Genomic DNA, 7132 nt, shown 5'->3' with positions numbered 1-7132 from the left:
GTCGTGCAAACTTTATATGCCTCAGTACAGGGGAACGCCAGGGCCAAGAAGTGGGAGTGGGTGGGTGGGTGGGTGGGGGGGGAGGTATGGGAGACTTGAAATGTAAATGAAGAAAATACCTAATAAAAACAAACAAACAAACAAACAAACAAACAAATAAATAAATAAAAGAAAATAGACATCTTTAAGGACCATTTGCTGTTTGTCTTTCCCTCTTGCTTGCTTCTCTTAAATTTCTTAGTGTCTACTCCACATTCATGCATTGAGAAAGGGGCCACTGGAGATTTCACAGTTTGAGTGAATGTTACAAACCTAGATGGTGTTAGGCAGTCGGCAGATGCAATCACAAGTTGTAAACACGAGACACAAAGCTCCTGTAGATCTGTTTACAATCAACTTCATCTCTAGTAAATAAGAATCTACTCTATAGTAATGATAAAGTGTGTATCGAAGTAAATAGTAAAGAAATATATCCAGTATTATGAATGCCAAGCACCACGCACTGCTTGTGTTTGTATTGCTGTACTTGAACGTCACTAACCACTCAGAAGGTTTGTTCACACCAGCAACACACAAACAAGAACCTTTGTCTTATGATGTTACCAGTTGGCCACATAGTCTTACATGATCACCCTCATGTATGCGGTCATTGGTCGGTCAAATGTTGTTATGTGGTGTGTGTCTGTATTTGCAGGCATTAAAAGATGTTGCAGGGTAATTTTAACCATGTTTCTTTTTTTGTCTTGTGTGCTGGTCCTACTCACAACCTAAACAGTTACTACACTGTATAAGCCTAGGTTGACAATAAAAAGACAAAAACAAAAAACAAAATTGGTTTTGGTTTTTATTTGTTTGTTTGTTTTTGAGGCAAGGTCTCACTATGTAGCCTTGGCTACCTTGAAACTTGCTATGGAAACCAAATTGATCTCCAATTTGCATGATCATCTTGCCTTAGGTCATGGGGTTACAAACATGAACTGCCATGACCAGTTCTCCCTACGTTACTATGGAGACACTAGAAGCTGAGGGCAAAACTAAACATACTTTCTAGCTTCTCTTGCTTCCAGTTACTTGAATTTATGAGCATTTTATTTTTGACAACGTAGCTAAGCTCCTTTAGCTTCTTCACCTTTGATGGATGGTCACCAGGTCAACAATTGTTCAAGGTGTTGAGAAATCTGGAGGTAATTTAAACTCACTTAACCCACCAGCCCTTCACACGGACTGGTTTAGGGACCAGATGGGTGATTGTATGATGTAAGATGCCCGAAACTCCACCCTGTTCAGAGGGTACCAGTGCCTCCATTTCCCCAGCATTCATCCCAGGAAGAACCATGATGCTTCACTACACACGTGCTAGACACTCATCACAGCGTCCTGATTCTGTTCACATCCATAATCATCTCCACACTCATACCACCCCATCCCCCTTTCCCATAGACACCCCTAAGCCTATCCAAGACAGGCAGATGGATTCTCTTGGGACTCCCACTATGCTTGGCTGCCCCATGACTGTATTCTTTCTTTTTGGATAAACCCTCTGTTTCTGTGATTGGCATTTGTTGGATAACCCTTGAGTGAGACATGTCAGAGGTCTGTCCTAGGCAGGATTGAGTTCCTCTTGGCGTCCTTGCTCTGCCTCTGCTCTCAATGGTGGTCCACAGTGCCAGTGCCAATGTCTTCAGCACTCTCAGAAATGCCCAGCCCCAAACCTTGAAGGGCTGGCTTTCCAGCTGAAGTACTCACTGTTTGGCAATTGTGTGTCAGCAGCCTGTGAGCTACTCAGTATTATGAGGAAATGTAAATGAGGTGCTCTGAAGTGGGAATCCCCAAACCAGAAGGCCTCAGAGATGCAAATGGCCAAGAAGAGACAAAAGGGTACCCTTAGAGCCAGGATGGCACTGGGTCAGTGGGACCACAGGGGAGAAAGCTGCATAGAGAACCCTTGATGTGGACTCAATGAGAAAGGCTGAGGGAAAGTGAGCCTAAAATCTCCGAGGCTTTAGGGGGTTGTCAGAAATCTAGCCCAGAGAACAGAGGCTTTCAAGGAGTCCAGTGTCTATGTAGATTCTTGATTGTTTAAGGAAGAATCAGGTGGTGTTGCTAGAGTGACTCCCTCCCTCCCCATTGGAAAAGGGGCTTAAGGCTAAGATTGGTGGTACAGACCTGTAATGCAGCACTTGGGCACTTGGAAGGTTGAGGCAGGAGGATTGAAAGTTTGAGGCCAGGTTTGACTGCACAGTGAGATGCTGATGAGAGAGAGAGAGAGAGAGAGAGAGAGAGAGAGAGAGAGAGAGAGAGAGAGCTGGGTTAGTGGAGAACTCATTCAGAGCTCTGCCTTTGGTCCCTAGCATCCAGGGCAAAGCTTCAAGCATCCAATACCTAGCCAGTGGGGTTGGACATGATTTAGGAAGTCCTGGGAGAGGCCCCTCAATAGAGAGTAAAACATTAAACTTAAAACCCTTGTTAGTGCTGGGAGATAGCTCGGTGTTTTAAACACTTGCTGTACAATCATGAAGAGTAGAGTCTGAATCCCAGAACCTAGTAACAGTCTAGTGGCCACTGCAATGCACCTTCAGTTCCAGCCTCTGAGATGGTGTCAGGGATCCTCAGAGCCAGTGAGGCTCGTCCCAGTGACAAGCTCTGAGTTTGGTCTAAAGACTCTCTCTTAATGGATAAGGTGACAAAGTAATCAAACATGGTTCCCCCCCCCCACACACACACACACAACCTGTCCCTGGGGCTCCAATTCCCATACTAGAGTGGTTTATATATACATGGGTGACACCCCCTGAAGATTTTAAGACCCTTGAGAATGGGTCACCTTCTCAGTTATATTGTCATTCCCAAGCTCTATTTTACATTTTTACAGTTTTGAACATATTTCTGTGTGTCATGAGCACACTATGTCAGACTTGTAGACACAAAGATATTTGTGTCTTCTTATAAAATCAGAATTTATTGGGGAAAAAAAAACCCTCACATGCCATGTAGGTTTTGTTCACTGCAATTCTGTTCTGCTACCAATTCTGATTTCCTTCAAAAGTGTGGTCATTTAGCTCTTTATTTTATTCTAATCTTAATCATTAATTGTAATCATCAGACCACACATTCTATTTCATTCTATATTGGCTATGAAAGGGTTAAGGAGCTCACAGTATTCCAAGAGGCCTTGCTGAAGGCAAAGAGCTGATACTCTTGCAAAGGGAGTCACTGCAGAAGATTACATAAAACAACCCAATCGAAGAGGCAGGTTGCTCGGAAATGCAGACTGTTGCTTGGTCCAGGTGATGGGTGGAACAGTATATGCATAATGGATGGGTAGATCCACCGATCCCGGCCTCTTAAGTGGTGAGTAGCAGGTTGAGCTGTAGCCCCTGGGAAAAGTTGGGAGTCTCTGCTGTGTCCCTTGGCACATAGGCACCAGGTAGCTAGATGACAGTGCCATCAGTGTTGGGTGTTATTCCTTTGTTAGTCTGAGTTGCCTTATATGATTTTAATATGTTGAGTGTGTGTCCATGTGTTTCCCATCTACTTTAGTAATTTATAGGGAATAACTTTTAACATGTAGGAATGAGTTACCATCAGTCTGTGCTGAGAAGGTGCTAATGTGTACACACACAACCAACATGCAGGGCCATCCTCCCTCTCTATTTACCCTCAAAATGGAGCCAACTGCCACTTTGTAAAGTGGCAATATCAAGGCAGGTCACAGACTCAAAGGCACTGTTTCATACACTTAGGGTAGGGCAGAAACAGTCCTGCCTGCTCCTTACAGTGCTGCACTGTCCTTACAGTGCAGCCTGACCTCCACACTATGTAATAAGCCATTGGACTTAAAAACAGCCACAGCTTTCCATTGCCCATGGTTCTCCCTTTGAGCTGCTGCACGTGGCATCTGCTGAGGTCACATGTTAGGCAATGTCGTAGGCTATTTTGGCTGTGCCTGGCACTTACAAGCTCCTCCACATATCCTCTCTCTCCTTCTCTCCATTCACTAGTCTAGCCAAAGCTTCCTCAAAGTCTGATACTTAAGGTCTAAAAACAAAGGTAGAAGCTGTCAGGCTTCTTATAGGCCTCACTAAAAAATGGCCATTGTATCGCTTCCATCTGATTCCGTTGGTCATCAAAACTCAGAAGCCAACATGGATTCAAGGGAAATAGGGCTCCATACCATGGTAGGAATAGAGATGTGCTTCTATTATGGTGGCTATGTAGGAGGAAACCCCAAATCTCTCCACCAATATCTATTACATTTCTTTTCCAGCATGAAGGTTGGGGGTGGTAAGAAGGGCCTTGGCCGTGTGGAGCTCATGCTTTCCTTCCTTTCAGGTGCCAATACTGTTTGCCTCATAAGCCCAGGCTAGACCAGTGCTGTCCAAAGAAAGAAGGAAAGTCCAAGGAGACCAACATCCACAAATTTTAATTTTCTAGAACCTTCATCCAAAATGTTAAATGAAACAGGTGACATAATTTTCATATTTTACTTTTATCTAATCCATCCTATCTCCTGTATACTATATTGACATGTTGTCAGTTAAACTTGATTGAGATACTTTAATTGTTGTATTCTGGGGCATACTATTAGATACATCTAGCTTCAATTTGGGCTTAACTACATTGTGTACTGAGTAAGTCACAAATGGTTTGAGACTGGACAGATCATGGCTACATAGTTTCTTCCTTGTCCTTGCTTCTAAAGTACCTTGTGTTAAAAGAGATATTTTAATGCACCTGTGAATGTAAATAAGAAATACCCATGAAACCACAAGGATGCTGCATAACATGTGGGCTCACTTGAAATGGTCTTGTACAATGTTTCTGAACATCTAATTGCGGAGACTAGAGACATCCTTGAGCTTGCTCACAAAAGACTGGAGGGCGTTTGTATTCTGCTTCTGCCTGGTGCAGCAAATATTTATAAGGCTTCCCATTTCTCATAATTTCTCGACCTTTTTATTTCTCTCTCTGTAGCTGCTCAGATTTCTTCTCTCCACTGGCCAGCATCCTCTCCTTCCTGCTGGTTCACCATGACTTCCCCATCCTCCCGACTGACGGACCTCACGATAAACTGTGACAACCTTCTGATAACCAGCTTGAGTGCTCCAGATTTCCCAATTCCCCATTCCCAGCAGAGGTAATCTGATTGGCCTGGCTCTCATCTCTTCGTGCCGCTTCATGCCCTATGTCACCTGACAATTGGCTGCCTTGGCTTCAGCCCATCCCTGTTCTAATCAGCTGTGGCTAGGAAGCACCTTCATGTGGTTCTCAGTCTACCACCTAGAAGTGAGGGTGGTGGGTGGGTAGTTTCCCTTGGAAGAGGTTGTCAGACAGATACTAATATTAAGACACTCCATTTCTCTCTGTCACAGGGGTTTTCCAGCTGAGCTCATCCGTCTGACCCTATCCTCAACTTGGTACTGACTTTGATCCACACAACCGCACCTACACTAACAGTAATGTATGCAAAAGGAAGAGAAAGTATGATTCGGCATAAGTGTTCAATCAGTGGAAGGAGAAGGCTTGGGAGCCTTCTGGAGTTCTAAGGAAGCCATCCTGGTTCAGCTACTTAGCACAACAGATCAATCTAAAACGCTCACTTTACCAGTATCTAATAACCACTGTGTGTTTGTTCTGAGGATAGAAAATGGGGCCTCATCTATGTGCTTAGCATGTTAAATGCATGCTCTACCATGAAGCTACATCTCTAGCCCTAGATCACTGGTTTTTTTGGTGTGTGTGTGTGTGTGTGTGTGTGTGTGTGTGTGTATGGGCGCTGGGTGTGTTTTGTTTGCTTTTGATAGCTTGTTATATGATCTTTTTGTGCTAAAACCACTCAAAAAGAAAACTGCAAAGTTCTAGTCCCAACTTCAGTTGCACTGTTCAGAATGCCCAGGAATACAGCTTAGGATCTGCATTTCTGTAAATCCAAGACATTTGAGGTTACCTTCATTGTTTCAGATTGTATTATCTCATCCCCTGGACTCCGTGAGATTTCTTTAGGACACTTAACCTGTGGATCTTAGAATTTTCCTAGAACTTTCCAGGCAGTCTTGAATCTAATTGAGTAGCCATGAAGGCAAGAATAAATAAGAATGAAAGTTCTGGCCATCATCTTTTCTGACCCAAACCCTGGATTCACTCAGGGAGCACCCACAGCTTGCCCCTGACTTGACATTTCCCATGGGATGGCAAAGTGATTTACCTGGTAGGGTTGTGCAATAAATCAGCACAAATCCCCAGGCACCACCCTGGTTGGAGGCCCTGCTGGCTGAGTGCCTGAGTCACAACTCAATGGGATAAACCCAAAGGAGCCCCAGGCGGGCAGAAAGCAGTACATGTGGGGCTGTGTCCCTGTGGAATCACAATGGAGCCAGTGTTTGCATGAGAGCCAGACAATGACTCTGATTCAAGGCATGGAATGCCAAGGCTGAAGGGTGCTCTGGGGAAAGGGGAGGACCTGGGCCTCTTTCTTGGCTCAGTCTCTGCCTGGAAATTAGTCTACTTTTGTTTTTAAGCCCATTTGTCTTTTTTCCTATGTCTAGAAGAATGAATAAGTGGCCGTACGCTGCTTTCAGAATAATCCCATCTCTTCCACTTTTGGCTCCAGAGTTTGGACATTATACTGCTCCAGCCTGTCCTAGCTGTGTATGAGCAAGACCTGTGTAGCCTCTGGAAGCTGTAGTAATCTTCGTATGGTGACTCTGATCTGACATTGGCCTCTTAAGGCCAGGAAACCTGCAAGTTTGCAACACCCCACTGGAGTGTCTCACACATTTCTACTTTCAGTCACCCATGCTACTTTAACTCTTCCTAGGACTTGATAGGTCACATGTTTCATAGAGGGTCTTTGCATCATGCATATATCTTTAGCTGAGCCTTAGAGGCCTCAAAGGAGGTCACGGGTCCAAGTGTTGTTCTTACAGAACACTTGTTCATTCAATGAGTAGAAAACGTGCCGTCCCTTCTCTTTCCAGCCTGAAATTAGGTGGGTTACCTTTAGGACAAGAGCCTGGGTAGCCCTCACTCTAACAGGATGAATGAAAAGGGGAAAGTTAATGTAGGCCTGGGGAAGTACACTCGAAACTCAGAGGGGAAATAGGCCACCAGTCTAGTAAGATGTTGACTTTTC

General features: G+C 44.3%; 1 long non-coding RNA gene across 1 annotated transcript; it reads left to right on the top strand.

The window, feature by feature from the left end:
- Positions 1-4348: 4348 nt before the first annotated feature.
- Gm40452 lies at positions 4349-5646 on the top strand. The gene is made up of 3 exons (XR_869883.2): positions 4349-4464; positions 4975-5137; positions 5373-5646. It is a non-coding gene; the product is annotated as a predicted gene, 40452 (long non-coding RNA).
- Positions 5647-7132: the final 1486 nt, after the last annotated feature.

Source organism: Mus musculus, chromosome 7 (genome assembly GCF_000001635.26).
Source record: "Mus musculus strain C57BL/6J chromosome 7, GRCm38.p6 C57BL/6J".
NCBI lineage: Eukaryota > Metazoa > Chordata > Mammalia > Rodentia > Muridae > Mus > Mus musculus.
This window is presented reverse-complemented; position numbering and strand designations above follow the sequence as displayed.